This window comes from Gouania willdenowi, chromosome 8, assembly GCF_900634775.1.
Source record: "Gouania willdenowi chromosome 8, fGouWil2.1, whole genome shotgun sequence".
In the NCBI taxonomy this organism is placed as follows: Eukaryota; Metazoa; Chordata; class Actinopteri; order Blenniiformes; family Gobiesocidae; genus Gouania; species Gouania willdenowi.
Window position 1 is genome coordinate 19,572,727 of NC_041051.1, and position 9,063 is coordinate 19,581,789.

The 9,063-nt window shown below is 38.7% G+C and overlaps 1 pseudogene; it reads left to right on the forward strand.

The window, feature by feature from the left end:
• The first annotated feature begins 368 nt into the window (after positions 1–368).
• Positions 369–2,444, forward strand: LOC114468264 (pre-mRNA-splicing factor CWC22 homolog; annotated as a pseudogene).
• The last annotated feature ends 6,619 nt before the right edge of the window (positions 2,445–9,063 follow it).

The window sequence follows — 9,063 nt, forward strand, 5'->3', positions numbered from 1 at the left end:
TAATTTTTCATGATGGCGCCCTTAGCATTTGCCTATATTGCCAATATAAGGCCATATAAAATATGTTGTATTTTTTCCAAATTTTATTTAATTTTTTCTGTAATTCTGTGTTTTCCACTTAAATTTTTAAAAATTCCTTCAATTATTTATTTATTTTTTTAAATATTAATCATTTTTTTCAGAAAATATTAGTTTTTAACTCCTCTGAGGAAACAAAATAAATAACAATAAATACAAAAAACCCCATAAATGGACAAACTCTCCAACTGATCGGTGTATAAGCTTAAATTCTGGTGAGAAAGGGCTTCTGCAGGAAGTTAAGCTGGCGAGGAGGATGTCGTTTCTAAAAAGTCCTTAAACGGAGTGGTATGGACTCTGCTAGCGGAAATCAAACTAAGTCCTGCACGGAAGGAAGACAGCAGAAGGTGAGTCCAGGCCTCCAGCAGAGGAGAATGATGAAGAGGTGTCTGCTGAAAAAGAGCCCCAAACAGCAGCCGAACAGGCTCCAGCAGTAGAAGTGATCAGGACGAGGAAGAAGAGAGCACAAGGAAGATAAGGAGGAAAAAAATCCAGTGTTAAAGAACAATTGTGATCCAGATCCAGAGACCGGTCCAGATCCAGATGAAGAGACTGGTCCACATGTAAGGAAAGAGACCGAGATTGCTGTAGCAGAATGGGATGACCATTTTAATTGCTGAAGCAATCCAAATGTGGATCACCGGAAGCGGGGTCGATCCACCTCTCCTCGACATGACAGGGAGCTCACTTGAACCAGCGAACCACCGGTTAGGAAGAAAAAAGAGGAGCATGATTCGATCTTGACAAGAACGGGCAAAGCTTACATCCCTCCCGCTAAGCTACGCATGATGCAGCAGCAAATCACTGACAAGACCAGCCTGGCCTACCAGAGGATGAGCTGGGAAGCCCTGAAGAAGTCCAACGATCTGATCAACAAAGTCAACGTGTCTACAATTCTGATAATCATCCAGGGGCTGCTGCAGGAGAACAATGTAAGAGGGAGGGGTCTGCTGGCTCGCTCGGTGCTGCACGCTCAGGCTGCATCTCCTATCTTCACCCACGTTTACTCTGCTCTGGTCTCCATCAACTCAAACTTCCCTCAGATCGGAGAGCTGATCTTCAAATTACCGTTGCAACCTCAGGCAACAATGTTTGACAGCCTCAAAGTTTGTGGCTTATCTCATCAACCAGAACATGGCCCGTGAGGTTTTGTGTCTGCAGATGCTCACGCTGTTGTTGGAGCAACCAAGAGACGACAGTGTGTGAAGGCAGTGACAAAGATGAGAACAATGAAGATGAAAATGAGGGGGAAGGAGAAGATGAGAAGGTGACCATCTTAGATAGGACAGAAGTGAACCTGGTTGCATTCAGAAGAACCACCTACCTTACTATACAGTCCAGCTTGGACTTGGAAGAGCATGCTCACAAACTGATTAAGATGGACTTTCCAGAAAGACAGACGAAAGAGCTGTGTAACATGATCCTGGACTGCTGTGCTCAACAGAGTACCTCAACAGACGTTTTTTGGTCTCCTGGCCGGAAAGTTCTGCCTGCTAAAGAAGGAGTACCTGGAGAGTTTTGAGGCCATATTTTCCAAACATTACGACACAGAATGGAGACCAACAAACTGATAAACGTAGCTTAATTATTCGCACACCTGCTCTGTACAGACTCTGTGCCCTGGAGTGTTTTGGAATGCATCCGCATGAGCGAAGAAACCAAAATCCCATCCAGCAGAGTCTTTCTAAAGATCCTCTTCCAGGAGCTCCTTGCATACATGGGCCTCCTCAGACTCAACCAGAGGCTGAAAGACATGACTCTGCAGACGGCCTCTTTCATCGCCATTAACTTCTTCACCTTCATCGGACTTGGAGGACTGACTGATGAGTTGAGGTAACATTTGAAAAATGCTCCGAAGATGATCATGACCCAGAACCACAGAGTTGAATCCTCCGACACGTCTTCTTCATCATCCGACTCCTCGTCTTCATCTGATTCCTCCAGCGACTCATCAGACTCAGACTCCTCCAGCAGCAGCAGCAGCTCAGACTGACAACAAACAACAAAGTGAGAAGAGAAAGAAAGAAAAGAAGAAAAACAAGCCCGAGAAGAGACGAGACAAACGCAGGAAAGACAGAGACGACAGAGTGGCCCGTTTTAACCAGAGACACACTGTCAGAGGCCGTGCACAGCCCAACGTGGAGCGTGCACTTGACAGATCTCAGCAAGGCAAACAGGACGAGAGATCAGAGGAAAAGTGGCGAGGAAGCAAAGAGAAGACGTGAAGAGAAATGGACAGAGGCAGAGAGAGGGAGAGAGAAACTGAGGAGAATAGAGAGAGAGAGAATGAGAGAGACAGAGAGAGGAATAAAGAGAACAGAGAAAGGAACAGAGAGGGAGGAGAGGAGGTAGAAGTGTTGTCCTGACTCCAGACTCTACCACTCCTTTACTGCTCTTTACTGTAACCTCCTTTACTTTAGCCCTCACTGCTTTACATCCTACTCATCACACTCAGTCACATGTTTCCCTCCCTCTGTTATACTCCTTTTTCCTTAAAGCCTGTCTTAGCTTTACTTAAAATCCTATTTTTATCCCCCCCCGCCCCCCCTCTCTCTATCTCATTTGACGCCAAGCAAAGTAAATATGTTGTCATCAAGGGTACCTGTAGTGGAAATGTATAGAAAACAATGTGTTTATTCTATTATCAATAAACAAACTATATGCACTTTTAAAAACAACAACAAAACAAACAACAACAAAAAAATACACACATTACAAGGACTTTTTAGAACAATTTTATACCTTTAGGCATAAACTATGGGGAGCAGCTATTTTGGTAAGAATATGACCCACTATTGTTAATTTTGTTCATCTGTTGCAAGGCTACTCTGTTCAGTTGGTCTACAGCGTGTTGGAAATGCAAAATATGGCTAGCAACTGTAATGAAAGCTTTGTGAAAGGAAATGTGTTTCAGCCAGAGAGGGGTGATGACCTGCGACAGATCCGAAGAGTTGTAATCGCAGATTTGTGATTATAAAGGATAATAGGCACGAGTAATAAAAAAAAAAAAAGTGAGTAAATGTTGAATTACAAGTTTAGAGTTGTCATTTTATGTGAGTAAATATCAGTCTACATATTTGGGAATATTGTTTTCTGTGACTTTACATTCTGATCACGCATGTGTGAATATTGTCTTTGGGTTTATATTTTAATTGCAGGTTCACATTTTTTCCATTCATTTGTAACATGAAACTCATTTCACATTTATGTGGATTTTTTATACAAGTACACTTTTTTTTCTTTTTTTCTTTCAAGTTCTCACATCACATTCTACAAGCTCCCCTATTTTACCTTCATAACATACACACTGATCATATTTTCTTATTGTCCTTTTTATTTTTCTCTCTTTCATTGAGCCCTCTTTTCTTATTTTATTGTTCTTGGGTTAATTATCATTAGTGAGCATAGTGCTCAGGTAGTTTTTGATGTTTTGTGTTGAATTGAACTCTTTGTTAGTAGTCAAAATAGTTAAAATGAATTATTTGTCTTTGATTAATGTCATTAGGTTATTAGGAGTTTATAAAAGCAAATTCTTTAAAGAATTGTTGTTTTTTTCCAAAATGGAAAGTGGCACCCAATCTTTTAACAGCATAATAGATTCAAATAAATAATACATGAAAAAATTCCATCTGACTGCGGGAGACAAATAATTTTGGCCAGATTCAAATCTTTTCATTTAGGCCCCAAAATAAATATCTGCCATTATTTTTGCTGCAACTTTCGGTTCGTGAAAACACCAGAAACGTGTTGGAAAATCATTTTGGCAGTATTTTCGGGGGAAAAAACAAAAAGTGTCTTAGAAATGTAAGGCTTTATGGAAATCTGGCACGCTCTTGAACGCTCACAATAACGTTCATCAGGCAGATCACTGGGTTATGGAGTTATTGTATTCAATAACATATGAAGAGAAAAGCCCTTTGCAAATGTTTAGAGCACAGACGGTGAAGGCCCCATGAACTCTAACCTCATCCAGAGGCCAGCTGGATGGCAATACAAAGGTTTGACAGTTATCAAGTCTGAAATGCAGATTTAACAACTGCATTAGCATCTTTCACAATGGCAACATCTTCTTTGTTAACTTTGACTTTTCCCGGATAATGTTACACAAAAACATGCAGAGTACTTGTAATTATGCTTGGTAACATAATTATTGTTTCAAATGATAAATATGGGATTCAAAAACTTTGTTGGCAACAGTTTTGGTTCAGAGCCAAAAACTGCATTCTGCCTCTGTCATGTATCCAACTGTTGTGTTGATAATTAAGCCTTTTGGTGCCAGTAAAAACAAAAACAAAAAAACAAGTCAACAAGCAAGATGGCATGTTGGTATGATTCTGTATGCTTGTCACTTGCAGGTCTTTGTCTTCCTTTTTTTTTTTTTTAGCTTTTTCCAAACAAATGGAATCACACTTCTCATGTATTGCATTGACAACTAAATGCCTCAAGGCAGCAGAGAAGGATGAGGAAATCAGTGGCTGCACAATGAAGTTCTCTCTTTTCAACTGTTTTTATTACTGACTTTAAGAAAACTCTGATTCCTAAACATTACATGTACATCATAATTTAAAGCTGAACAAGCCTTTTTACTATCATTAAATCATATCAATCTTTATTTATAAAAAGTGCTTTTCATACAATAAAATGCAGCTCTGAGTGCTTTTACAAAAATAAAAATAAGTAAAACATCCACCCCATCTACTGCTGTAGCCTGGTGGTGGTAGCTGCTGCTGCTGCCTGTGGACGATCTCCTACTCCAAAATATTTTTGGAGATGGTGGGAGGCTGAAGCTTGAGCAAGGACATGACCTATACCATGTCCCACTCAATCATACATTTGTACAAATTTAACGGATGTTTTTGAATGGCTACTCTTACATTTCTTTGTAGTTTTTGATGTATTTATTTTACTTCTGTTTTCTAATTTATTTAGAAATCACTCTGTAGTGACTGTCCTCCCCAACCTTGTCCCATCCCAAAGTGGCCACTGGCGGTCAGGTTGACAGGATTTTCCGGCCGTAGCACTCTGAGGTGCAGGTCAGAGTAGAGAGGAGGTGAGGAGACCCACTCCACATCCACACTGTACGTTAATAGTGCATGTTCTCTCCACCTTGGATATGCTTGTCCAAAGTTTACACATAATTTATTCTGTCCGTTGTCACTCTCCCTCTGACACAAGTACGTAACGAGCGCTGACCCCCGCTAGTCTGTGTAAGAACTTACTGGTCATATCTTACTACTACTAGTAACACTATTACCTAGTATTACAACTTGTTCCATAGATGTATGTTATTGTTATCCACAAGGTCCAAATATTAGAGGTAAGTAAAACACAGCATTGTCAAGCTGTTAAAGTGGCAGCAGAGATAAGATTGTGGTCCCTAATGTTTTTACCAGCTGATTGTACCAGCTTGTTTGTGAGAAGAAAAGTGTTTTATTTTGGCTTCATATACTTTTTGGTTTGTTTTGTTTCTTTGTTTTTTTTTCATGGTACAGGCTTTCAAACTCCAAGCTCTTAATACAGCCAGTCATCACAATACATCTTTAAAAAACAAATTCAAGTACGTCTTTGTTAAGCAAGTACATTGCCAGATGGTGAAAGATCTGTTACAGTTCTATCTCTACACGTTAGCAATATTTAAGCCTTTAGAGAGTCACTATAAGAATGAGCCATCAGACTTTTTCGGGCCTGTTCCTTTTACACTCCCTACGTTTGTTGGATTTGTTAGATTGACTAAACCAGTGCTTTTCCTAACAATGTGTTTCATTCACATCTGAAACTGTTTGTGTTGTTTTAAGATTTTTCTTTGCCATGACAAAACATGTTATTTTCTTTCTGAAAACATTTCAAAATGAAGTGTTAAAATCTGCGCTCCACTTTATTGACTGTTCTTGTAAAAGACAGAAGAAAACACTTTAGTAAGACTCTTCTTTTCTCAAAGTGCTGTATTTTATAGAATTTTAGCACTGTAAAAAATATTTTAGTTTCATTTGTTGTTTTTGGAGTATTCTTGTTTTAATTCATATTTGCATTTTCAAAGCAAAATTAATCAATGTCATTACCCTCTAACCTAGACGTCAACGTCCATGTTTTCCATCAGAACATTCCATTACCCTTTCCCCTACATTCTATATCAGATTCAAACATGGTAGACTACCTGATTGATTACCAGTGTGACTTGAATAAGTTTTCGTTTGAGACAGCAGGGATTCTGTGGAAGACCTTCACATGTGGCATTAGCTATAAAAGGAAATTATAGCTGCTGTACAGCAATAGGCGGGGCCAAAAATTCAGGTAGTAAGAAAAAAATCCCAAAGTACAAATATTGCATCTTGACAGTGATTGACAGTGATTTGTTTTTAGCAGTAATTTATTGGATCCATAAATTAAAAAAACTGATGCTAAATGCCAATTTTGCATTGAATCTAATTATTCACAAGAAAGCAAAATTGAAATGCTGTAAAAAAAAAATAAAAAAAAAAAATAAATAATCACTGGACTATTGGACTCCCTTTTTACAGCTGAGGCAGTCTGGCATGGGGCTGGTCCTTTGTGCAAAATGTGGTGATTGTTTAATACATCGGAAAAATATAATTTCCTTGTAAGAAGAAGACGCAGTGGTGGCCTAAGGAAGTAACCTTGTAACCAGAGTTTCGCCGGTTTGTATCTGTTGTGGGCCATCACTAGGGAACCTTGAGCAATCTCCTTCACCGAATTGCTTCCAGAACTCTCCTGAAAAGAGATTCTCAATCTCAATGAGACTTTCCTGGTTAAATAAACGTATAAATTGATTAAAAAAAACCAAAAAAAAAAAACATAAAAACATCCAGGAATAAATGGGTTTATGGCAGGTTAGACTTCCTTACCACTAATGACTTCAGAAAGGGAGTCACTGTAGGTCCCATGGAAAACATTTTGCATCCCTTTATACATAAAATTAGGATCAATGAACCAAATCATAACTGCTCCATACGAGGAGTATGTAACAGGAATGAACGGTATGAAAACTTTTTGGAAGACACAGCCTTTGACCTTTTCTAACAATCTTTAGGAAAAACGTCATGTTTGTGTAAGATGTCTGGGGAATCTACATGCAGGTACTCAACAATAAACATTTTACATTTACAAATGTTTGCACTGTGGTCATCATTAGACGGTACAAAAAGAAAAACAACAACTCAGTAATAGTCAATGATCTTGTGCTAAATGCCAGCATTTGGTGTAAAGACAAACAGTATAACAACAGGGAGCATACTTTCTCAGCCTGGGTTTTCATTCAGCGAGGTGTTCTTGTCTCTTTGCTAGTGTTGTTCTTACTCCTTGTCCTTTGTTTTACTCTCTCTGACCATCTTCCATCCTCTGGTTTTTAGTCTCTTCTCTTCACTGGAACATCCGTTTTCTCAGTTATTTCAGTCAATGTTGGTTCTGTGTATATTTTTATTGGTGACCACTTGATGGATGCACTGATTGGTTGGTGATGGCTTTCTCAGCTTTGACAGCATCTTTACCTGGTTAGAGTTGAATTAAAATGGTATTTTGTATTTGTCCTTTTTGTCCTTGGACTGTGAAGGATCGTTTGTTTCATCATGCTCTAGTGGACTGAATCTTATTAAAATGATGTAAAACATTGATGCACCTCAACCTATTTACAATAAATCATGATGACATGAATTCAGCTCTATTGAAAAATCAAGTGCTTCCAACTTCTAACATTATAATAGTAATGATTCTTATGGTATCAAATGACAGCAATAGTTATTATCAATTGATTTAAATGTTGGTAGATTTTAAAGTTGTCATTATGTGACACTTTTCCCATACTTAATCTGCAGCCTTCATTACAGACCTCCTGAATATGTCGAAGGTTAAACTCCAAGCTAGTTGGCATATTCTGGACGTTTTCTTAACGTGGTGTGTTGAGTCTACGCTGCATCTCAGTGTATGTAAAACAAAAGAGATGCTGATCGACTTTTGCAAAAATCCACCTGTCCAAGCACCTACGTTTTTTAACGGCTCAGCTGTAGAGACAGTGTGTCAGTACAAATATGTAGGTACCATCCTTGACGTAAAACTGACCTTTATTGCGAACACTGATACATCTGCAAAAAGGCCAATCAGAGACTGTTCTTCTTGAGGAAACCGAGGAGTTTTAATGTTGATAAATCACTTCTGAAAATGTTTTGTTCACCTTTTATTGAGTCCATTTTGACTTTTGCGATGATATGTTGGTTCCGTAACCTCAGCATCACTAACATAAACAGGCTGGGTAATATTGTTAAACTTTGCCAAAAGATTGTTTGTAATGACCTGAATGATCTCGGTCATATTTTTCAAGTAAGAGCCACTCAGAAGGCAAAAGCCATCTTGGAAGACCCTCAGCATCCCCTGCATGGAGAGGTTAGACTTCTACCAACAGGGAGGAGGTTCACTTATGTTAGGGGGTCTAAATCTAACAGATACTTGAGGTCGTTTGTCCCATCAGCTGTTGAGTTTCTAAAGAAGCTTTAGGCACCGTTGCCTGTACATTTTTAGGATGCACTGCTGGTCTTTGTGTCCCTCATTCCACTCATGTCCATCATGATGATTTTCATGGTATTTTTCTTTTATATGTACTGTATGTTTCTATGTCATTGTGCTGTTTTTATGAATGTATTGCCTGGATGGACCTCTGCTGCAAACCAAATTGACCCTCAGGGACAATAAAGATTTTACAATCCAATCCAAAATATAGAATACAATAAAATGCAACAATTCTTAATGACTGTACGAAGCAGTGTAGAACAAATGTGTTGTTGTGGTTCCAGTTTTTCTGAAAACAAAGCCGATGTGCGTTTGTTCTTATATGATAGATTTGAAAGGAAACGAGAGCGAGACAAGTGCTTCAAACAAGGTTTGAGCTGTTGTCTCATCGTTTGTATTTCCTTATCCTGCAAAGGTTGCTGGAGTTGCTGGATTCTGTATCCCATATTTGTGATCTACATATTTGTA